This window comes from Bos javanicus, chromosome 7 (assembly GCF_032452875.1).
Source record: "Bos javanicus breed banteng chromosome 7, ARS-OSU_banteng_1.0, whole genome shotgun sequence".
NCBI classification, from domain to species: Eukaryota; Metazoa; Chordata; class Mammalia; order Artiodactyla; family Bovidae; genus Bos; species Bos javanicus.
Genome location: NC_083874.1, coordinates 20,643,210 through 20,668,752, shown reverse-complemented (window position 1 = coordinate 20,668,752; position 25,543 = coordinate 20,643,210). Strand labels below are relative to the sequence as shown.

The 25,543-nt window shown below is 49.6% G+C and overlaps 1 protein-coding gene across 1 annotated transcript in view; it reads right to left on the bottom strand.

Moving 5' to 3' along the window:
- The window catches only part of GNG7 (G protein subunit gamma 7), a 138,465-nt gene that overhangs the window by 91,824 nt on the left and 21,098 nt on the right, over positions 1-25,543 (bottom strand). Inside the window, exon 2 of the mRNA XM_061422774.1 lies at positions 3,314-3,374. The gene's annotated coding sequence lies outside the window, so the exon portion shown is untranslated. The remainder of the gene's footprint in view (positions 1-3,313; positions 3,375-25,543) is intronic.

Genomic DNA, 25,543 nt, shown 5'->3' with positions numbered 1-25,543 from the left:
GGCCACCGGGGTGTGCCAGGGTTGGGAGAGTTGGGGGGTGCAGGGATCTGAGCTCTCCAAGGTCACAGAGTCTGTGCTTTCTACCTTCCTCTTACATCCAATGAACTCGCAGAGGCTCCAGGTCTGTGAGGTGAAGGCCCCCAGGAAAGAGTGCCAGTGGACTCTGGGTGCTGAACCAGAATGTCCTGGAACATGTAGACAGGGGGTCACAGGGCTCCACGAGGGCCGAGGGGTTGACTGAAGAAGCTGGGCGCTCACTTGCACCCCTGCACCCTCTTCACATCCATCCCTGCTAGTTGCGCTGGAGACCTCATGGACCTTCACTGCCCCCTAGTGGCCATCAGTGGGAATCCCAGCACTCTGGGGATTGCCCCAGTCCCAGACCCCTCCTCTGGAGCCCCAGACGCCAGGTCCCACTTTTAGCCCTGGCGTCTGCATACATTCAGCACACTGGATCAAGGTGCTGTCACCAGGATGGACAGTGTGGCCCTTGCTCGGTGACACTCTGTCTCCCCTGGACAGGCAGTGGCCCAGAAATGGGAGAGTCCATACTGTAGGGACCTCGGATGTGAGGGGCCTGACAAACAGGAAGTGCTCCAAGTCACTATGAAACTAACAAGCAATCGGGAAAAACCTTGATTCCCCCCACTTGTAGGACAGCAGGATCCCTTGGAACAGGGAACCACTGCAAGGCTAGCCATGTGTACCAGCTCAGGAGTGTTTTCTGTCTTTCCCAGCAGTGTTCACCAGGCACTGATGACCAGGCAGCTGGTCACCCTCGGCCATCGTGGGCACTGTGGTGTGTGGAGCAACCTTCCTAGCCAAGGCAAACAGCCACCTGCTCGTTGCCAGGAGCACCCCCCCAGTGTGAAACCTCAGATGTCCCCCAACATGGACCTGTGTCCCCTGAGATGGGAGCAGGGGGTCAGAATCACCCCCCTAGGTGAGACCTCCTAGCACAGCTGAATTTCAAATGGCTCAAGGACTGAAGTGCAGAATACACCATCCAAAACAAAATGCAGGTGGATTGTGTTTTTATAATCTTGACGTGTTAGACAACCACACAAAATAAAGAAGACAGGTTTGTGCAAAGTTTCAGATCCCCAATGACAATATGCACTGTGAGCAGAGTGCAGAAACACTCTCCACAAAACACTTGCAGTGGACCATGTCCAGACAGAGAAATAGGGAGAATTTAAACATCACCAGGGCTTCCCTGGTGGCTCAGTCGATAAAGAATCCTCCTGCAACGAGGGAGACCTGGGTTTGATTCCTGGGTTGAGAAGATCCCCTGGAGGAGGGCATAGCAACCCACTCCAGTATTCTTGCTCTCCAAGCAAGAATCCCCATGGACAGAGAAGCCTGGTTGGCTGCAGTCCATGGGGTCGCAAAGAGTTGGACACAACTGAGTGACTAAACACAGCACAGGACAGAAACCCTAACAGAAAGGATGCATCCGGGCCATTTGCCTTAGAGAAACAGCTGAGCTCGTAAAAAGGAGGCCTGGACACAGCAACTAAAATGGTCCTGGCTTGTTGGCTTGGCCAGGACATAAAGCTGCACTTGAGAGGGCGGTGAGACACATCCTGGGATGGAAAATGGTGCATTTCTTTGTGGCTAAAGGTCAAAACAAAAATGAGAACACCCCGACTGAAAGTCATAGGCAAGGCAAACTTACTTCCAGGAACTCACCCCAAACAACAACCAACCAAGGATGAACAAAGTTTGCACAAGGACAAACAAAGTTTGCATCCCAGAACATAGCAAAGAGAAAACTCTTCTTATCCGAAGTCCCTTGAATGAATGGAATTCAGAGAGGTCTGGGAGGATGCTCACTGAGGTGTGAGCAGTGGTCCCCGCTGGGTGTGGGGTCTGGGGTATCTTGTCTCTCCTTTGTCCATTCAGTTTCTCTTTACAATCAGTTGGTCAGACATTAACATGTTGGAGAAGGGTTGAGTGGGGCTCACTCATCATGCTGTGATGACACATACAGTCTATGTGACCTCGCCCGGCTCCACGTGGTTCTCCAAACCCCCCTCCTGCTTGGTGACTTTGTGACACAGAGTTAACACTGAACCTGTTTGGGACCTTCAAGGAGCATAAACAAGCCAGATGGACCACAGGGCTCCAATCTCAGTCCTGGTCTGTCTGTGGGGACAGCATCCCTCCCGGGCTGAGATAAAATATATATTTTAGCTTCACTGAGGTTCGCTTTACACGTCATACAATCAGCTGGTTGGCAGTACACAACTCGAAGCTTCTTAGTCAGTTCACCAAGCTGCTTGACGCCCCAGCCCCACAGTTCTGGGCCGTCCCCTCAGCACTGTAAGACGTGTCTGGGCCCAAACACAGTTCACCCCCATTCCCCCCAACCCCTGGCAAGCCCAAGTCACCTTTCCGTTCCAACACAGTTACATTTTGTGCTGACTTCATCTAAATGGAATTATACGATGTGCTGTCTTTGGGATCTGCCTTCTTGTCTAACGCTTTTTATTTTACACACACATGCACTAGATGAAAATAAGTGTTATAAAGACATCAGATCTCCCTCGAATTTATTGCTAAATGGTACACAATCTGAATCAAAGATCCATCAGAACTTTTGCTAGAAACTGGAAGCTGATTCTAAAGACAGCTGTCCCCGCCAGACACTTAGAGTCAATGGACTGGGCGGGGCACTACCGGATGCCATGGAGCCACCTTATTCATCCCCATGCTGTTTCCTCTTCCTACGTCACAAAAGCCACTCAAAGTCCTCTTGGGAATAAAACCAGAGACAAGCAAATGCATAACAGTTGAGAGATCAGGACTGAGCTGTATTTTGCTCCTGACTTAATTCTTCCTGAGGCCTCTGGCACATTTCCCAATCTGCTGTCCCACCAGGGGAGCGATAGGGTTGAGATATTTGTTCAGTCCCATGAACGGGCTCTGCTCTGAGTGAACGGCATTGATGGGTCACCCTCCACGCACATGGGAAACGGGATGAAGCGCCGCAGACCCTAATCAAGCCTTTCGAGGAGGAAGCTAAGAGCTGGGAAGCAGGTGCCACTGTGGCCATGTGCCCATGCTGGGTGCGCTAGAACCTGACCTGTCAGCCCCATGTCCCCCCAACCCCGGAGCCTGGATGGAAGACATTCCCTGTGGCTCCCATAGGCTCTTGGCAGGTGAGACAAACCCCCAGAAGTGAGCAAAGCTAAGAAGATGCAGGCGTGCACGGCGAGGTCGCCTCTTAACTCATCCTGGCTCCAAACAGCCAGCCAAACACCTGAGTGAACTCTAAACATAGAGAAAAGAAAAACCTCGTGACACCAACCTGTGCTTCTTAAGTCCTGGCCGTCTTCAGCGACGAGGTTCAGAAACCCAGTGTCCGCTCCCTGGAAGAAAAACGAACCGTGTTAGCTGGGTCTGATTTGGCCTGAACTGCCACATGGGTCAGTGGTACTATGATGAGATAGAAAAATCCTTTGGCTGGGGGTGGGGAGTGTGGAAGGGCTGCCTTCTGGTCACTCTGCCAGACATCGGGGATGGTACAGACAGGATGCTTCAGAAATGCAGAGAGATGAGAATAACGGCAATTTGCCAGAAAGGTTTGCTAGCGATCTGTGGTGGTACCCGTGATGAAGTTTCCACGTGTTCCGAAACTGAACTGGATGAAAGGACTGGATGTTCACATGACCTTTTATAGTTTATAGAAGATTTTCACCAGCATCATTGGACCCCCATGGTCTCCTGGGAGGAAGGCAAGAGAACTGAGTCAACTCCCTGCCATGGAGTACCCAGCTCATCCAGCTTTGCCTGAGGCATGTGACCAACTAAATGCAAGGTGGAATCTGAATAAAGAGTGGATTGAGGTGGCAGAAATGTATCCATGTCCACCTCTTGGTTATCACAAACACACTATGCTTATGAATGACCCAGTCATTGGGAGAAATTAGGTGATGGGTAATTTGAAATACCTCTGAAAATCTAAAATTATTCTAAAAAACTTTTTAAAAAACTTCAGTTTAAAAATTTAGGGAGGGACTTCCCTGATGGTCCAGTCAGTGGTTAGGACTTCAAGCTTCCACCGCAGGGGGTGTGGGTTTGATCCCTGGTTGAGGAAATAAAATCCCACAAGCTGCGTAGTGTGCCCCCAAAATAAATAAAGTCTTAAATACATAAAAATTTAGGGAACGCTCCTACACTGTTGGTGGAAATGTAAACTGGTACAGCCACTATGGAGAACAGTGTGGAGATTTCTCAAACAACTGAAAACAGAGCTGCCATGGATCCAAAACTCCCACTGCTGGGCACGTATCTGGAGAAACTCTAGTTGGAGAAGATTCATGCACCTCAGTGTTCATAGCAGCACTGTTTACAATATCTAGGACATGGAAGCAACTTAAAAGTTCATCAGTAGATGAACTGATAAAGAAGATATGGTGTATCTGATGAAGAACATAAGATATATATATATATATATACACACGAAGTGTTGGTTATTCAGTTGTGTCCGACTCTTTGTTTCCCCTTGGACTGTAGCCCGCCAGGCTCCTCTATCCATGGAATTCTCCAGGCAAAAATACTGGGGTGGGTTGCCATTTCCTCTTCCAGGGGATCTTCCCCACCCAGGGGGTCAAACCTGAGTCTCCTGCATTGCAGGCAGATTCCTTACCGTCTCAGCCACCAGGGAAGCCCCAATATATATACACACACAACAAAATACTACTCAGCCATAAAAAAGAATGAAATAATGCCATTTGCAGCAACATGGATGGACCTAGAGATTATCATAGTAAGTGAAGAATCATAAAGACAAATACCATGATATCACTTATATGTAGAGTCTAAAAAATTATACAAATGAACTTATTTATAGAACACAAACAGACTCATAGACTTCAAAAACAAATTTTTGATTTTGGGAGGAGGGATAAATTCAGTTTGCAATTAACATATACAGACTACTATATATAAAATAAATAATCAACAAGGACCTACTGTATATAGTACAGGGAACTCTACTTGGTATTCTGTAACAACCTATATGGGAAAATACAAGATAGAATGGATACATGTGTATGTATAACTGAACAACCTTGCTATACATTGAAACTAACACAACACTGTACACCAACTATATCCCAATATAAAATAAAAATTAAATTTAAAACATGTAAATGCTATATTATTTTTTTTGTTTAGTTGCTGTTGTGTCCATTCTTTGCAACACCATATAGACTGCAGCAGGCCAGACTTCCCTGTCTTTCACTACGTCCCAGAGCTTGCTTAAACTCATGTCCACTGAGTCAGTGATGCCAACCAATCATCTCACCCTCTGTTGCCCCCTTCTCCTCCTGCCCTCTATCTAACTGGTTGTCAATTAAAGGCCAGGATGGAGAAGCGACGTCCCCACCACCACCTGCAGGTGGTGCTGCAGCCTCAGGAACGCCCTCTGGGCTCTAGAAGCAGCTCTAATAAAAACTCAGCCAGCAGCAGCATCTGCTCTACCTGGCCCAGCCCCTTAGGATTGGAGCTTCTCTGGCCACTGAGACCAGAGGGGCGCCCTGGACAGCGTAGAGCACAGTGGGCCACAGGGATGAGAGATGACAGGGCTGGAGCAACGTCACAGACCCGAGGCCAAGACTTGCCTCAACCTTGCAGGGACCATCTGCTCGTCTGATTCTTCATTTCATTTTTGAATCAATTAAAGGCTCATGAGAAGTTGCAAAACTAGTACAGAAGGGTGCCAGGGAACACTCTTCACCAAGCTCCCTGATGGCCGCTCCTTACACAACTGGGGAACATTATCCAAACTGGAGAAAGTGACTGATAAACTAGGCACCGTTTTTTGTTTGTTTGTTTGTTTGTTTTTTAAGTCTTACTGAGATACAATTCTCATGCCACACAATTTGCTTATTCAAAATGCACAACTCAGTGGTCTTTTTGTACATTCACAAAGTTGTGTAACCATTACCACAACCAATTTTTGAATATTTTCCTTACCCCAAAAGAAGCCCTGTCCCCATCAGCAGTCACTCCCCTGCTCCCCAGCCTGACAACAGGAACCCACTCTCTGCATCCATGGATCAGCTGCTCTGCGTGTTTCCCGTCAGTGGAATCACACCCTGTGCATCCCTCTGTGTCTTCTTCTCTCACTGAGCATCATGTTCTCAGGGTCTGCCCACGTGGTAGCGAGTGTTGGGGCTTCTCTCTTGTGTGGCTGAGTGATGCTCCAGTGCGTGGAGGGACCCTGTGTTTACTGTCCCCTGATGGATGTTCAGGTTGTTTCCACTTCTGGGTCCTGTGAATCACACTGCTGTGAACACGGGCAGCTTATGAATCACTGCAGAGACGGCATCTTTCTCTGCCCTCACATCTACCATCTGCCAGTCTCCCTATCCCCAGCCCTTTAGCGCCAGCTGCGGGCTGTCCTCTAGCCCTTGAAGCTGGACTTGGGCAGGGAGATGAGCCCCACAGAGCCCCCCACCCTGGCTACGCTCAGCCCAGACCAGCTTAGACTAGAACAGAGAGCAGTGAGGACAAAATCCATCCCTGGGGCGCACAGACAGCAGGCTGCGAGGTGCACCGGCTGGTGCCAGGCTGTGCCCGTGACCTTCAGCGACAGAAACGCTGGGTTTTCACCTTCCCGCCAGGGTGAACTCCAAGCCCCCATGACAGGCCCCCGTGAATTGTGGAGGTGGCCATCAGGAGGATCTCCTGTAGAATCTGCACTTGTTCAGTCACTAAGTTGTATCTGACTGTTTGTGACCCCATGAACTGCAGCACGCCAGGCTTCCCCGTCCCTCACTATCTCCCTGAGTTCACTCAAACTCATGTCCATCAAGACAGTGATGTCATCCAACCATCTCATCCTCTGTTGTCCCCTTTTCCTCCTGCCCTCAATTTTTCCCAGAATCAGGGTCTTTTCTAATGAGTCAGCTGTTTGCACCAAGTGACCAAAGTATTGGAGCTTCAGCTTCAGCATCAGTCCTTCCAATGAATATTCAGGGTTGATTTCCTTTAGGATTGACTGGTTTGATCTTGCTGTCCAAGGGACTCTCAAGAGTCTTCTCCAGCACCACAATTTGAAAGCATTAATTCTTTGGCACTCAGCCTTCTTTATGTTCCAACTCTCACATCCGTACATGACTACTGGATAAACTATAGCTTTGACTATACGGACTTTTGTCAACAAAGTGATGTCTCTGCTTTTTAATACAATGTTAAGGTTTGTCATAGCTTTTCTTCCAAGGAGCAAGTATCTTTCAATTTTCATCTTTTAATCTGAAAAGTTGGTGGAAAATGTGACTGTGGGACCTCTCATTCAAAAATTATGACAAATTTCAAAACAGTGACAGCAGAGACCTGGGGTGCAGGGGCTGTAAGAAGCCGGGCCTGCCGACCCCACATATACCCTGCCCTTGGAACTGCCGACAAGTGACTTCACTGCAAGGAAAGAGGCCAAGCTCACAACGGTGGCAATCAGGGACCCAAGAGGATAGGATGACTGCACACTCTTGTCGTGGGCGGCACTTCTTTTTTTCTGACTGCACCACATGGCTTTCGGATCTCAGTTCCCCACCAGGAATCGAACTTGTGCCTCTTACCTTGGAAGCATGGAGTCCTAACCACTGGACCGCCAGGGTAGTCCCCTGAGTAAAACTTTTTACAACCTGTGCACCCCACCTCATCCACATGCTTTCCTTTCTTTATTCTTTTTAAAAAATTAAGATAGAATTCACCTACTATAAAATGTCCAGTTTGATGGCTTTCAGGAAAATCACAGGTTCTGCAACCATCACACTAATCCCAGGACACCTTTGTCGCACTCATCAGTATCACATGGTTCAAAGCTGAGGCTCCCAGGGAGACGCAAGATCCTAGGCTGCAGGAGCCAAGGGTGCTCTGCTTGCCATGCAGTCCATGCCACCATCACTGAGCCGGCCCATGATGGGATCTCGCTAGTTCTGGGGATTCTGCACAATCCAATTGGTGCCAAGGGCACAGTGTGAGGAGCCCGGTGGGTCTGGGGAGAGGGTGCAGGCCCCACACAGAGCTGTGTGGTGCTGGGAGAGGCCCACCCTAGGTACCACCTTCCCTGACCATCATGTGGAGGCGGATTGGAATGGTTTGGTGTCCAGGGGCAGGAGGCCTGACACGCAACGCCAAGCAGGAGTGGGATGGTCAGAGCCAGGACATAGCACCCTTGGCCTGGCTGAACCCTCATCTCACAGCACTACGGTCAGGACTCCAACATGGGCTGGGCCTCATGGGGCTAAATCCAGGCCTGGGCAGGGCTAGTCTTTCCGGAGGCTCCAGGGAAGCACAAGCTCTTGCCTTTTCCAGCTTCTAGAGGTGCCACATCCCTGGCCCACGGCCCCTCCCTCCATCCTCACAGTCAGCAGCGCAGCACCTCCTGTCTCTCTCTGCCTCTGACTCTCCCCCTCCCTCTTATAAGGACCTTGTGATGACACTGGGCACCCCCCAGAGGATCCAGGGTTGGCCGCATCCTAGGGGCCTTAACTTCTTCCCATCTGCAGAATCCTTTTACCACGTATGGTGACACACAGGTTTTGGGGACTGGGGCACGGACATCTTTGGGGGGGCCATTATGCTGCCATCTGCACCCTGTAATACCTGACATGTGTGAATCTAGCCCTGGAACTTTGCATTTAAGAACAGATCCCAAGAGAGTACAATGTAGCATGATATCCTATTTACAAAGCTAAAAACAACTCAACTTTCTAAAACAGATTTTTAGGAGTAAAAATCTACTCCAAGTATGCTGTTAAGGAGTACATGTAAACAAGACAGAATTAGACAAAGGACGGGAAATGTGACGCGAGCTTCCACCTCGGCTGACTTGGAGACCGGAGCCAGGTGGGTGGGCTGGGTGGGGAGGGTCTCAGGAACGGAAGAGAGCTGGCAAGGCTCTGGTTTTTGTGCTCAGTGGTGAGTTTGTGGGTGCTCACTATTAAGAATATACACACTAAAGAGGACCTACATTCAAAGGAATATTACTCAGTGCTAAAGAAGAAATGAGCTATGAAGCAGGGAAAGACACTGAGGAACCTCAGATACAAGTCACCAAGTGAAAGAAGCCAGTAGAAGAGGCCACGCACTGGACTCCACTGGTGGTCCAGTGGTTAAGACTCAGTGCTTTCAGTGCAGGGGGGCTCAGGTTCAATCCCTGGTCGGGAAACTTAAGATATCGCATGCCCCACAGTGCAGCCAAAAAAGTTGATTAATTCGTTAAAAGGTTGAAAAGACTATACACTGTGATTCCAACTGTGGGACATTCTGGAAAAGGCAGGACTCTGGAGACTAGAAGAATCAGTGGTTTTGGGGGTTGTGGGGAGGAGGGATAAACAGGTAGGGCCCAGAGGCAGTGAAATGACCGATAATGGATACATTTGTCCGAACCCACAGAACACACAGCCCCAAGACTAGACTCAGATGTCAACTATGGACTTTAGTTAATAACAACATATGGGGACTTCCCTGGTGGTCCGGTGGCTAAGACTCTGTGCTCCCAACGCAGGGGGCCCAGGCTCCATCCCTGGTCAGGTAACTAGATCCCATGTGCTGCAATTAAGACTTGGTGTAGCCAAATAAATAGTAAATAAACAAATATTTTTTTAAAGTAACAATATATGGATATTGGCTCATCAAGTATAACTGAGTTACACTAATGCAGGATGGTAATAATAGAGAAAAGTGTATGTGTGGGTGTGTGTGCCCATGTGTGTGGAGGGGGTATATAGGAACTCCGTGTACTTTCTGCTTAATTTTTCTATAACCCTAAAGTACTCTAAAAATCAGCCTAGTAAAAGCTGGGTGAATTGGACTTCTCTGGTGGTCCAGTGGTTGAGAACCCACCTGCCAACGCAGGGGACCCAGGTTCCATCTCTGGTCGGGGAAGATTCCACACGGCAAGGAGCAACTAAGCCCATGAACTGCAGCTACCGAGTCTGCACGCTAGAGCTCACTAACCACAACTACGGAGCTCACGTGCTGCAACTACCAAAGCCCACACACCCTAAAGGCCACGCTGTGCAACAAGGAGCCACTGCAACGAGAAGCCCGTGCGCCACAACTAGAGAGTGACCCCCGCTCGCTGCAACTAGAGACAGCCCTCGCAAAGCAATGAAGACCCAGCGCATCCAAAAGTAAATCAATAACATTTTTTAAAAAGAAGAAAAAAAAAAGTGGGATGAATTGGGAGAGTTATACTGAGAACCAGGAATTCTGAAGAGGAAAAGAAAGGAGGGAGGGAAGGAAGGGTGAGGCCATCGTAGCCCGGGTGAAGGCTCCACACACACATGACCAGCAGGTGGGTCAGGCTGTTGTGAACCAAGACCCAGACACAAGCTGGTCAGTCCTGCCAAGTGGATTTTCTACGTTTCTCCCAAGGCCCCTGCCAGTATCATAACAGGATCACACTGCCCAGATCAAGACCTCCTGGCCCCTCCAGCCTGGATTAACCTACTCCAAAGCTGTCCCCAGGCCAGGGGACCAGGGCGGACTTATGGGCAGATCAGACAAGAGCCTAATAGAATGTGCCCTGGGATTACTCCCAAATCCCATTTGGCCAGTGGAAAGCATATTCTGGCTGGTGCTGAGCCGATTTCTGCAGATTTTGAGGGCAGGAGGCAACCTCTTTCCTTCCCGCTCATTCACCATTCCCACCCTCACCATTCCCATTGCCACTCCGCCTGGAGAGATTCCATCCCTTCCACCTCCTGGCATGCAGCATCGGCCAGGCCCCTCTTCCTCCCTCTGCTCCAAGGTGCGTGCAAATGCAGAAATGAGACAGAAGAAACCTGTCCTCCACCCATTCTTTTTTAATCTCCCTCTCTCTCTTTTTTTAATATTTTGTGTATTTGGCTGGGTCTTAAGTTTCAGCATGTGGGATCTAGTTCCCCAACCTGGGGCCCCTGCATTGGATGAGTGGAGTCAGCCATGAGACCTCCAGGGAAGTCCCTCCACCCTGTTTCTGAGGCCAAAGCTTTGTGGGGAGGAGGGTAAAAGCAGCTGAAGTAAGTGGGCACAGGTGTCCCAAGTAGGGGTCCCGAAACTGCAATTCTCCCTAGATTGCCCGCGAACGGACTGTGACCCTAATTCCTGGTGAAATCACTGAGACAGTCACTCCGCAGAGCATTTCTCCTTTGGTGGCAGTGGTGCATCGTTTTTTTTTTAGGGACATTGGGCAAGTAACTTAATGCCCCCCCATCCTGATCTCCAGAGCTCCGTTCACCTGCTGTGGCAGCGTTTCCAACATCGCCAGCCTCCAGAGATTCAGCTCATGTCCTACGTGCTATCTCCTCCCACTTGCCACTCGGGATCAGTTCTCCTCCTGCTTGGGGTCAGGGCGGCTCTGCGTGATCACCTGCGGTGACAGCAGGTCACTTCTGAGATCTGTCATAAAAGACATGTGGCTTCTGCCTGCACTCAGTGAGCCAGCCACCACGGAGTGAGGAAGCGACGTCGTGGACAGGGACCACGAGGGGCACCATCCTGGAAGCGGCTCCTCTGACCCCACTGGGCCTTCAGACGAGGCGGCCCTGGGCTAACACGTGCTCCACAACCTCCCGAGGGCCCTTGAGCCAGAACCACCAAGGGAAGCTGTTTCCAAGTTTCCCACCCACAGAAACTGTGACAAAGGGAACACTGGTGGTTTACACTAAGCTTTCAGGGACTTGCCTGGTGGTCCAGTGGCAAGGACTCTGTGCTCCCAATGCAGGGGCCCAGGTTCCACCCCTGGACAGGGAACTAGGCTCCACATACTGCAACTGAGCCCACAAGCCACAACTAGAGAGCCCATGCAGTGGAATGAAGACCCAGTACAGTCAAAATAATGAAATAAAATATAATAAAATAAAAAATAAAATAAGTCTTCAGGGTAATCTGTTACACAGCAAGAGATAACTGATACACCTGTCATCCAGGCTGATCCACCTGACAGCTCCACATTATTTTTTCTTTGTCAACCACTACAATTCTCTAATGGCAAGCAACCAACAGCACTGGATTTTTCACTTTCTGGTTTTTCCCCCATCTATAGATCTGATCATCTGGGAGACTTAAGAGACTAAAGGGACTTGGTAAATTCAACAAGGGGGGAGCAGTAGAACAATTAAGGTGAGAAAATGAAGCCTTTGGGATTCACAGATTATCAAGAGATACCATCGCCTGGTTCTGAGACCAAACGAATCCACTACTTTGATCTGCTTCCTTCTAAAGCAGGGTCTTGGGCCTTCCCTGGTGGTCCAGTGGCTAAGACTCTGTGCTTCCAATGCAGGGAGCCCCGGGTTCCATTCCTGGTCAGGGAACTAGATCCCACCTGCTTCAACTAAAGATTCTGCATACTGCAACTAACACCCTGTGCAGCCAAATAAATAAACAAAAAATAAATAAATATTTTTTAAAGTAAATAAAAAATAAAGCAGGGTCTCCCTCAGTGCTACTGATGTGGAGGCTGGTCATTCCTTGCTGGAGGTGGGGGCATCCTTCCGGGCACTGTGGTGGGTAGAACAGCCTCTCTGGCCCCACCCCTCATTCCAGGAGCCACCTGCCAATTGTAATAAGCATAGATGTCCCCAGACGTGGTCCAGAGTCCCCTGGGAGGTGAGATCACCCCCACTGAGATCCCTGCTCCAAGCACATCCCTCATGGACAGACACAGCAGGGACTCAGCATCTGGCAACAGGAAGCCCCCCTGCCTGGGATACAGTTCCCCACTCCTGGGAACCAAGCAGGTGGGCCTGGGATGTCTGCGCCCCCTTCCCTCCCCACACGACATCCCACCAGCGCGTGGCAGGAACACCTTGCCTCGCTGGAGGCTTGATATAGACCTGCACTGCAGTTATCACCCCAGCCTTCACTCATCACCACAGCAACCATCTAAATGTGTCACCCCGAGGAGCTCTGATTGCAAATGAGGCAGGAGGAGAAGCCTGGAGTGGGGGACGGCAGCCTGAGCCTCGCCACCTGAGCTCCAAGCCCTGAGCCCTCGGAGTCTCTTGGAGAAGTGCCTGGGATGGACACACCACTCCAAAGTCTTGAGACTGACTCAGATCAGGGGCCAGCACAGTCCAGTCCAATGGGACAAAAGGGCCCGGAGGGCTGACTCAGGGGCTAAAGGTCTCCAGGAGCCCAGCAGATGTAGGGGGAGGAGGGTGCTGACCCTGGCTCTGTGTCCTGAGTCTCTCAACCCTCCTCCACCTAACACTGGGTGGGGTCTCCCCACTTTCCTATTTTTGACCAAGCTGCACAGCAAGTAGGATCTTGGTTCTCCGATCAGGGATCAAACCTGAGCCCCCTGCATTGGAAGCTCAGTGTCTTAACCACTGGACCACCAGGGAAATCTCAGCATCTCCCTGCTTTACTCTCTAATCACTGGAGCTTTGTTCTGCTAGTGCTTCCCTGGTGGCTCAGTGGTAAAGAACCCACCTGCCAATGCAGGAGACGTGGGTCCAATCCCTGGGTTGGGAAGATCCCGTGGAGAAGGAAACGGGAACCCACTCCAGTATTCTTGCCTGGGAAATTCCATGGATGGAGGAGCCTGGAGGGCTACAGTCCAAGGGATCACATAAAAGAGCCAATCATGACTCAGTGACTAAACAACAACAACATGATGTAAGCAGGGACCAAACTCAACATTTTTCCAAATAATGAACACAGAGTCTCATCCCCAGACCTGCTGACACTGGGCGCATCATCTTCCATGCAGGGCCGTCCTGGGAGCTGTGCGGTGTGGAACAACCTCCCTGCCCCCATCCACTCAATGTCAGGAGCCCCCCAGTGTGGCCAACACAGATGTGGCCAGACAACACTAGTGTCCCCTTGGGGACAGGATCACCTGCTGAGCCAGGCATCGATTATCAGACCTCCTACCCCCTGGCACTGTCCTGTATGGAGGGACAGGCAACTGACTTGGGAAGAGGATCAATTAACAAATTAAAAAAAAATGTGTATGCACAGATTTCTTTTTCCTCTCAAAATTAAAATAGCTTCTGTCTGTCCCCCAGAAGGCGGTGGGTAGGGACAGATATTCCCGTATTTGACAGGCAGCATGGTTTCATTCTACCCCAACTTCGAAATGGACTAACTCCCCCAGGGCCTCAGTCTCCAAAGCTTCAAGGTGGGGGTGAAGGTGGCACCCCCTGAGCGGGTGGGGTTCTTGGATTAAACAAGTGAATATCTAGCAAATGGATAAATCAGTCCTAGCATATTGTTCATAGCGGATCACTTCTTTACCATTGGAACTTTTTCACAATCCTAGAACATCTAGTAACTGCTTTGTTGACAAGGCTAGGACTCAGCAGAGTGATTCTGTGAAGGACCAGGTGACAAATGTTTTTGGTCACTGTCGCTACTACTGAACCCAGCCAGTCATGGACCAGTGGGCGAAGCTCTGTGCCAGTAAAGCAGGGGATGCAGGTTCGATCCTGGCTGGGGAACTAAAGTTGCATATGCTGCATGGTTCAAGAAAAAAGAAATCTGATTTTGGGAGTTCTCTGGCAGTTCAGTGGTTAAGACTCCATGCTTCCAATGCAGGGGGTGCAGGTTTGATCCCTGGTCAGGGAACTCAGATCCCACACACCTCAAGGTCCAGCCAAAAAAGAAAGAAAGAAAGAAATTGACAAACCCAGGCGACTTGGATCCAGCCCAGAGGTTGGAGGCTGGAATTTTAGACCCCGAGACTGGAAGATGGTCTGTGAGCAGATGGCACCAGGCCTCATATGGGGACACCAGTGCAAAGGGAAATGGGATCCTGGGTCCTATCAGAAAGCCCTCAGCTGCCCCTCACCCCAGGCCATCCACTACACAGAAGGTCGCCACCACAGAGACACCACTTCCCTCAGATTCAGAGAAGGGGCTGCTGCTTTCTCAATACCTTGGGAAAAATCCATGGGCCAACCTCTGTTAGCAAGTATAGAAGCTCTTTATCAACCTTGGTTGCAAAAGGCATCCTAAAGCTCTTGACCTGGTGAGCAAACTATTTTCCGATCATTCTAGACAGGGCAGTTTACCATCTGCAAAACTGCCACCGCTAACAGCCCCGAAGAACCCATCCCCAGAGGGAGAAATGGTTTCTGCAGACGGAGAGACTGAGAAAACCTCAGTGTAGATGTAGATGTGACAACTCAGTGTCCTATGGATCTGTGTGCGTCCTGGGGTAGAAAGGGGTGTCAGGGGAAAATTAAAGAAATCCAAATGAAGTGTGAACTTTAGTTAATAATGACACTATTTGCAAACCAGAAATAGAGACCCAGATGTCAAGGGGGGAAATGGGGCAGAGGGGAATGGACTGGGATGCTGGAGTTGACATATATAGATTACTATGCATGAAATAGAAACTAACGAGAACCTGCTGCTCTGCTGTGCTGTGCTCAGTCGTGTCCGACTCTTTGCCACCCCGTGGACCGCACCCCACCAGGCTCCTCTGTCCATGGGATTCTCGAGGCAAGAATACTGGAGTGGGTTGCCATTTCCTTCTCCAGCGGATCTTCCTGAACCAGGGATGGAACCTGCGCCTCTTGTGCCTCCTGCATAGGTAGACAGATTCTGTGCCACCTGGGAACCTACTGTACAGCCAAGGGACCTCTACTCAATGCTCTGTGATGAATTAAATGGGAAGGAAATCCAAAAAAGAGGGAATATATGTATATATACGGCTGATTCACTTTACTGTACAGTAGAAACTAACACAACATTGGAAAGCAACTATACTCCAAAAAAAATTAAAAATAATAATGACATATCAGTGTTGGTTTCTTAATTGGGATGAACGTATCAGGTCTGATGCAAGATGTGAAGAGCAGGGGTGACAGGGTACGTGGGATCTATCTGTACTGTCTTCCCAATTTTCCTGTGAATCTAAAACGAGTCTGAAATGAAAAGTTCATCTAAGAAGAAAAAGGAGAGAGGGGAGTGACGACAATTAGCTGCTTATGCTTGAGGAGGCTTTGAAATGTGATTGAGGGAACATTAAGTTCCTGTGACAGCATCCGATAATGACAGGGTTATATAAAGCCCAGAGAAGAAAGACGCTAAAAACAGGATATGCTAATCAGCAGGGGAAGTTGGCTCCTAGGAGAGGAGTGAGGAGGGGGAGAAAAGACAGGTGGCTAAGTGGTTCCCGAGACAATCAGGGTGGACCCCGGCCCTGGGGCTGCTCCACGGGAGGAAATGTCTGGAACGTCCCAGGCGGACAGGGGCAATGAGGCACATCTGCTCAGGAGCAATGCCTGCTGAGTGCACAGCCAGAGCCTGGGCTTGGGGAGGGTGGTGGTTTTACAGATGGAGAGCTCTGGAACGTGAGGGTAAAGCCATGGTCCAAAGACAGACAAACAGACGGGTGATGTGACATGGATCCTGGTCTTTGCAAGCTGACTTACTGGACACCTTCATCTCGACCAGGGTTTCTCCCTCTCCACCCTGCAGACATTTAGGGACAGGTCATTCCCTGTTGGGGCATCCTGGGCACTGTGGGTTTGGAGCAGCCTCCCTGAACCCTGCTCCCATGATGCCAGGAGCACTCCTAGTCCTGACGACCACAGATGTCCCAGACAGTGTCCCCCAGGGCAGGATGTCCTGAGGAGAAACACTGACATACAATAATTTACAACAACTAACAATGTACACACAGGACCATAGGAGTGTAATTATCCTCATTCTACAGATGGGGAATCTGAGGCTCAGAGAGGCGATAAAGCCAGCCTTTGGTCACCAGGAGGAAGTCTCAGAGAACGGGTAGTCAGGAGTGGCCAATACCACGTTTAACAAGGAGAGGCCTCTGCCTGGGGAGGGGGCAGCAGTGTTGACCTGTCAGCATCTGAGGGCCAAATACAGCCCACCTCTTGTGTCCGTAAAGTTTTGTTGAAACACAGCCACATCCATTGATTTATATATCAGCTATGACATTCACATGAAATTAAAAGACGCTTGCTCCTTGGAAGGAAAGCTATGGCAAACCTAGACAGCATATTAAGAAGCAGAGACATCATTTTGCCCACAAAGGTCCATATAGTCAAAGCTATGGTTTTTCCAGTAGTTATGTATGGATGTGAGAATTGGACGATAAAGGCTGAGCACTGAAGAACTGATGCTTCTGAATTGTGGTGTTGGAGAAGACTCTTGAGAGTCCCTTGGACTGTAAGATCAGACCAGTCAATCCTAAAGGAAATCAACCCTGAATATTCACTGGAAAGACTGATGCTGAAGCTGAAGCTCCAATACTTTGGCCACCTGATGTGAAGAGCTGACTCTTTGGAAAAGACCCTGATGCTGGGAAAGATTGAGGGCAGGAGGAGAAGGGGATGACAGAGGATAAGATGGTTAGATAGCATTACTGACTCAATGGACATGAATTTGAGCAAACTCAGGGAGATGGTGAAGGACAGGGAAGCCTGGCATGCTACAGTTCATGGAATCGCAGAATCAGACACAATTTATCAACTGAACAACATATGACATTCATGCCTACAAAGGACCGGCTGGCCCTTCATAGAGTTTATTGGCTCCTTACAGAGGTCCTCCATCACCACCTCAGAGCCCTGCATGGTTTTTCCAGACTCTTGAGCGCTCACTAAAGACTTTGTCGGAGGAATAAAGACAGCAGAGACAGCCTCGCTGGCAGTGAAAGGAGTCTGGACTGGTTCTGCCTGGTTCAGGATGAGGAGGCCGGTCCCTGGACTCATCAGCTCCTCGGCCAGGAGGGGGTCTGACCCCTGCCCACCCGCCAGTCCTGCCCTGGCGGGAGGAGCACATGTCATCATAGGTGCGTGGGACTGTCGGGTTGACTGGCAACAGGCAGCATGCCAGCCCGTCACCCGAGGTGTGTGGGCTGCACTCTCATCTTGACCCTGCTCTCCCATGGGATGGAGCCAGGCCTCTGCTCTGAGCTCTGGGGTTCACGGAACCATGTTCCCCTGAGCCTGCATGGTCAGCCCTGCAGCCTCCGGAGGGTAGAGTGTGCTGAGCGAGGACGCACGCAGCTGCCCCAGCTCATCTTCCCAGAGCCCCAGTGCCTCAGTGTCGCTCTGGTCCCAGTGCTGAGACCCATGGATCGTGCTGTCATCTGAAGGTCACCTCCGTCTAGGCTTTCTCCTCACCAGTACTGTGGGCGTTCAGGCCACTCTTCAGGGTAGAGCAGCCTCTCTGGCCCCCACCCATTCATCTAGGAGCACCCCCTAGTTGTGACAACCACAGATGTCCCCAGATGTCACCCAGTGTCCCCTGGGGGTGGACTCACCCTGAGTGAGACCCCTGTGGTAGGGATTTCATGGACTCCCAGGAAGTCATGCGTCCCGTGACCATCTGATCTCCGAGGTCTGGTAGGCTGCTTACATTTCAATACACACCTGAGTGAGATGGAGGGGAGGTAACTCATAGATGCTGGGGGCCACCCTGGTTCACACCATCTGACCATCAGGGGTTTATTCTGGTGGCTAATATGAGCTGAGCTTCCTTCCAGGTTGCTCAGTGGTAAAGAATCCAGAGGAGTTCTTCAGGATACGCAGATTTGATCCCTGGGTTGGGAAGATCCCCTGGAGGTGGAAGTAGCAACCCATTCCAGTATTCTTGCCTGGAAAATCCCATGGACAGAAAAGTCTAGCGGGCTACAGTCCATGGGTCACAAAAAGTTGGACGTAACTTAGTAACTAAACCACCATTCTTTTAAGGTCTTTATTGAATTTGTTACAGTATTGCTTCTGTTTTATGTTCTGCTTTTTTGGCTGCAAAAACATGTGGGATCTTAGCCTTGACCAGGGATTGAACCAGTACCCCTTCCATCAAAGGCGAAGTCTCAAGCACTGGCTCACCAGGGAGGTCCTTGGCTCATTGTCACTAGTTACATCTGCAGAGACCCTAATTCCACAAGAGGCCAGATGCCCGGGTGCTGGCCGGGGGGAACAGCCAGCTTTGGGGGGAACAGAGCTCAGCTCACAACACCCCCTCTTTGGCCTTTTGCCTGCTCTCCCAGCCTTGCCCTGAACCCCAGCTCTCCTGACCCCCACATACTGTACTGACCCTCCAGCTGTGTCCTTCATGCCCATCAGAAAGCACTCCCAGGTCGCCATCTCTCCGGCGTCCCACCTGCTTCCCTGACTTCCCACCTGGAGGGCTGTGAGCTCACTGGGAACATTCCCCCGGAGGAGGAGGCGCGCTGAGCTCCATGCCCGTCCCGGGGTCACAAGTTTGAGGCAGATGGGCAGGTGACGGCAGTTCTGGTCCCTGGAGAGATGACACCTGGCTTGTTGGCAGGGGCACTGCTCCAGGCTCAGCTGTCACCACATGGGAAGTGGCCCCAATGTCATCAGCCCCTCCAAGTGTCCTGAGAAGCTGGGAGGTTTGTTTTTGTTTTTTAAATGTAAAAGCTCCCACTTTTTTTTTTTTTTTTTGCTATGTCACTTGGCTTATGGGATCTTAGTTTCCCAAACAGGATCGAACCTGGGGCTCCTGCAGTGGAAGTGCAGAGTCTTAACCAGTGGACCACCAGAGAAGTCCAAAAGCTCCTGGTTTTTAAATGTTGGCAGTAATTCAGTAATTCTGGGAATCCCAGACTATCTTACCTGTTTGCTGAGAAACTTGTATGTGGGTCAAGAAGCAACAGTTAGAACCCTGTATGGGACAATGAATTGGCTCAAGATGAGAAAGGAGTACAACATGGCTGTCTGCTGTCACCCTGCTTGTTTAATCTACACTCTGAGCACATCAGGAGAAATGCTGGGCTGGATGAATTACAAGCTGGAATCAAGATAGGTGGGAGAAACATCAACAACCTCAGACATGTGGATGATATCACTCTAAGGGCAGGAAGCAAAGAGGAACTAAAGAGCCTCTTGATGAGAGTAAAGGAGAGTGAAGGAGCTGGCTTAAGACTAAATATTAAAAAACTACGATCATGGCATCTGCCCCCATTACTGCATGGCAAATAGAAGGGGAAAAGGTAGAAGTAGTGACAGATTTCCTCTTCTTAGGCTCCAAAATCAACGCAGATGGTGACCGCAGCCATGAAATCAGAAGACGACAGCTTCTTGTCAGGAAAGCTATGACAAACCTAGACAATGTGTTGAAAAACAGAGACACTGCTCTGCTGACAAAGGTTCATACAGTCAAGGCTATGGCCTTCCCAGCGGTCACGTACAGTTATGACGGCTGGACTGTAAAGAAGGCAGAATGCCAAAGAACTGATGCTTTCAAACTGTGGTGCTGGAGGACTCCTGAAAGTCCCTTGGACGGCAAGGAGATCAAACCAGTCAATCTTACGGGAGATCAACCCTGAATATTCACTGGAAGGACTGATGCTGAAGTTGAAGTTCCAGTATTTTTGGTCATCTGATGTGAACAGACGACTCATTGGAAAAGTCCCTGATGCTGAAAAAGATTGAGGGCAGAAGGAGAAGAGGGCGTCAGAGGATGAGACGGATGGACGGCATCACCGAAGCCATGGACATGAACTTGGGCAAACTCTGGGTGAGGGACCAGGAGGCCTGGCGTGCTGCAGTCCATGGGGTCTCAAAAGTCAGACATGACTGGGTGAGTGAACAACAATAATTCAACGTCTCAAACCACTGGGGCACTTCCCCTGTGGCACAGTGGATGGGAATCCACCTGCCAGTGCAGGGGACATGGGCTTGATCCCTCAGGAAGACCCCACATGCAAAGGAGCAACTAAGCCCGAGCACCACAACCGCTGAGACCACACGCCACAACTACTGAAGCCTGTGCGCCTGGAGCCTGTGCTCTGCAAAAGGAAAACTAGAGCAGTGAAGGCCCAGGCACCGGAACTAGAGGGAGCCCCTGCTACAACTAGGAAAAAGCCTGCACACCGACAAAGACTCAGCACAGCCAAAAAATACACGTGTGCACGCGCACTCAGCCACGTCTGACTCTGCCACCACGTAGACTGTGGCCCACCAGACTCTGTCTGTGGAATTTTCCAGGCAAGGATTCTGAAGTGGGTTGCCATTTCCTCCTCCAGGGGATCTTCCCGACCCAGGGATCAAACCGTCTCCCGCACTGGCAGGCAGCTTCGTTACCGCTACGCTACCAGGGAAGCCCAAAATTGATTAATTAATTAAAATTAAACAAACAAACAAACAACACTGGGTTCTGCCTCAGGCAGCCAACAGTGATAAGTGCTGTGGGCCGGATGAGCCCCACAGTGGGGTGTGACAAAGGGCTGCTTCACCTCTGGGGTTCTTCACCCACACCCACACCGCAGTCTGATCACAAGAAAGCACCAGACACGCCCAGGTCAGAGGAGGTGCCGCCAAACTTCTGACCTGTCCTCACAACGGTCTGAGAAAGTCAGGGACAAGGACAGTTGGAGAAACTGTCACAGCCGGGAGGGGCCTAAGGAGACACGGTGACTCCATGTGGGGTCCTAGAAAGTGCCCTGAGGCAGCAAAGAGGACGTCTGGGGAAAAATAAGACTCAGGTGGTAAAGAATCTGCATGCAATGCAGGAGACCCAGGTTTGATCCCTGGGTTTGGGAAGATCCCCTGGAGGAGGAAATGGCGCCCCACTCCAGTATCCTCGCCTGGAGAATCCCATGGACAGAGGACCCTGGTGGACTACAGTCCATGGGGTCGAAAAGAGTCCTACATGACTGAGCAACTAACACTTTCAGGGAAATCTAAATAAAGTATGGACTATGAAGAGAAAATTTATCAATCTCAGTTCAACCACTGTGACAAATGTACAGCCTTGGACCTAAGATGCTGCTAGCAGGGGAAACTGGGTACGGGGCAGGTGGGAACGAACTCCCTGCACTGTCTGTACTTTTCTGTAAATCCAGCGTGGGTTCAAGAGATTACTTTAAAGAAAACCTTGACCGCTAGAAACAAGGTATATAGCATAAGACACTGCAGAACGCTCAGAACCTTATAAATATGTCTTCCAAACTTGACGGGCTTGTTCTCCAAGGGGACCACCATATAAACGTAAGCATATAGTTATGACCATTTTCTTTAGAAATTAGGAAACCACTGGGGAAGGGCTTCCCTGGCGGTCCAGTGGTTAAGACTCTGCACTTCCCACATGCTGCCTGGTGCAGTAAAAGATCAATAATGAGAATAATAAAGAAAAGCTAGGTTAGTTAAGCTCCCAGGCATTTGAAATGATGGCGCAAAAAGTTAGGAGGTGGGGAGCCCCTGAGAGGAGACACGGGGTACAGCCATTTATGGTACCGAGGGGCGCAGAGGTCCCTGGCCCCCAGCAGCCTCCGAGTCAAAAAAGGCCTTAAAACCATGTCTGTGGACACCACTCTGGAGCAGGAATAGTGACCACGGCTGCCCAGCTCAGAGCTGGCGCCCTGGGGAATCTTGAGGTCAGTACACCTGCAAGGTCAGGAACCATTTCCTGTCTATTTAAGGTAAGGAAAAAACCTGCTTTAAAAAAAAAAAAAAAAAAAGCTAGACAAAACATTCATTGGAAGGACTGATACTGAAGTTCCAATACTTTGGCCACCTGATGCAAAGAGCTGACTCATTTGAAAAGACCCTGATGCTGGGAAAGATTGAGGGCGGAAGGAGAAGGGGACAACAGAGGAAGAGATGGTTGGATGGCATCACTGACTCAATGGACATGAATTTGAGAAAACTCTGGGAGATAGTGGAGGACAGGGAAGCCTGGTGTGCTGCAGTCCATGGGGTCACAAAGAATCAGACGTGACTTAGCGACTGAACAATAACAACAACACAAAACATAAGACATTGCCCAAAGTCAGTAAGTGGAAAAGAAAGACTTTAAACTTGAGTTTAAGTCCAAAGCTCATGAAAGGGAAAACCCAACGGTTCCCACTTGGCGACACTCAGTGCTGTCTGGAGACATCAGGTAGGGCAGTGGGGGCGCTCCAGGCATCCATCAAGTGCGTGGGGGTCAGAGATGCAGTTCCACACCCCACGGTGCCCAGGATGGCCCCACACAGAGCCTGATTGGACCCAAATGTCAACAGAGCTGAGCAAGAGATTCTGCTCAACAGGTGGGGACTAACTCTTGTCATATGCCCAGACCCATGTGTACTAACACTGGAAGTCACCCCAGGTACTTCTGACTACCAAGAATTGCAGGACAGGGACTTCCCTGGCGGTCCAGTGGTTAGGAACCTGCCTCCCAATGAAGGTGGTGTGGGTTCAAGCCCTGGTCAGGAAGCTAAGATCCCAGGGGCCTCAGGGCCCAAAAAAACAAAACGTAAAACAGAAGCAATATTGTAACAAATTCAGTAAAGACAAAAAAAGGTCCACATCAAGAACTGCAGACCAGTACATTGGCTAGTACAATCCATCTAAATTAAAATCTTTTTTTAAAAAAGATATATTTGTATATGTGGATGTATACACACACAAAAAAATTCCCAAGTGACTCTGTGTGAAGAATCTGCCCACCAATGCAGGAGATGCTCGGAGTCTTAGCTACTTCACCACCAAGGAAGTCCCATGATGTACCTCTTAATATATATTTTTAGAGATGGCACTATGGGATCAGAAACCATTACACATTTTTAAGTTTCTTGAAACACACTACTAAATTGGTGCTGAGAAAGATTATGCCATCTTATATTATCCTGCAATTCACGGGGTCACACAGAGTCAGACACGACTGTGCGACTGAACTGACTGATAATATCCTGGTATCCACATCCTCATTATCATGGGTATTACTTTTATTAATATTCACCAGTTTAAAGGTGAAAAATAGAGTCTTCTTGGGATTTTGTAAAATAATTTTTTAACTTTGGAGTGATTTTAGGTTTGAACAAGACTGCTTGCGAGGATAACACATAAACCTCCTATTTATCCTTCACCTGGCTGCCTCTGTAAGGTGCATTTGCACAATGAAAACATCGATGTAACTGCGTTACTACTAACCAAGCTCCACCATTTATTCAGATTTCACTAGTTTTTCCATTAAAGGCTCTCTTCTGTTTCAGATCCCATCTAGGATACCATATTGCATTCATTGGAAAAGACACTGCTGCTGGGAAAGATTGAGGGCAGGAGGAGAAGGGGGCGACAGAGGATGAGATGGTTGGATGGCATCACCAACTCAATGGGAATGAGTTTGAGGAAACTCTTCACTTCATAGACAGTGAAGGACAGGGAAGCCTGGCGTGCTGCAGACCATGGGGCTGCAAAGAGTCGGACACAATTTAGGGGCTGAACAGCAACGTGTCATCCCTAATCCTTAAGACACTCCTACACCTCCATTTTGCTGATGAGAAGATGGAGGTTCAGAGAGGTTAAATGACTTGCCAACATCACAGAGCTGCTGAACGGCACAGCCTGGATGCAACCCACACCTGAAGAACTCTAGATCCAGGAATACTCCAAGCATGCCTCCCTCCCTGTCATCTCAAGTCCCTTCAAACACGCAAAAGTTAGTCTCCAACTCTCCATTAACACATGAAGTGATCCACGGCAAGTGTTAATAACTGGGTGATGAACCGCCATGACAGAACTAAGCAGACATCCTTCCCTGCAAACAGCCGCCTTGAGAAACTATTTCTGAACAATATGTCATCTCATGGATGTGTCCTTGGAAACCATCAGAGACAAAAGAAAAATCTCAGAAGAGATGCTGTCCTGTGACTTAGCAATAATAACATGTGACGTTAAACCAAAAGCAACCCTGTTCCTATTGGACCCTCCACCTTATTTAGCACTGAGTGGCCTCTGGCTGGGTGGAGGGCACTCTGAGACAGTCCCCCAGTGATCCCCAACTCCTGGTCCCTGTGCCTGTGTTCCTGCCTCCCACTGAGTGTGGGCAGGACCCATGACTTGTACTAGCACACAGCATTGAGATGGGACATCACTTCCATGACCACCTTATGAGAAGGCAGCTTCCACCTTGCCAGCAGGCTCTCTCCTTTGCTGCTGTGATGAAGCAAGTTTCCAGGCTGGGGAGGCCCAGTGGCCCACAGCCAAACAACTGAGAATAGCCTCCAGCCAGCAGTCATGTGAGTGAGCTTGGAAGCAATCCTTTCCCAGCTGAGGTAAAATGGCAGCCCAGGGGGGTCCTCCCCGGTGGTGGTTAAGAAACTGTCCTCCAATGCAGAGGACATGGGTTCAAGCCTTGGTCAGGAAACTAAGATTCCATGTGCTGCAAGGCAACTAAACACGCACAGCTCAACTAGAGAGAAGTCCACGTGCCGCAACAGAGAGCCAATGCAGCCATAGATAAATAAATAATTTTTTTTTTAAGACAGCAGCCCAGGCCAAGAATTTGACTGCAACCTCTCTGCTCAGAGACCCTGAGCAGAAGCCCCAGCTAAGCTGCACTTGGGTTCCTGACTCACAGAAACAGAAACTCTAAGGCAATAAACATGCGTTGTTTCAAGTCACTAAGTTTGTGGTGATTTGTTACAGCAGCATCAGTACACTAATACAGACTATTTCCAAATTCAAACCCACCCTCTAAAGGTGAAAATCTGAAATGTATTTGAAACATACAAGTTTCTAGATTTGAAATATACAAAAGCAGTCCAGCCTGGTCTTGAAGGCAATCACATTGGAGCAATGTTTCAAGGACAAGGACTCCCAAAGTGATT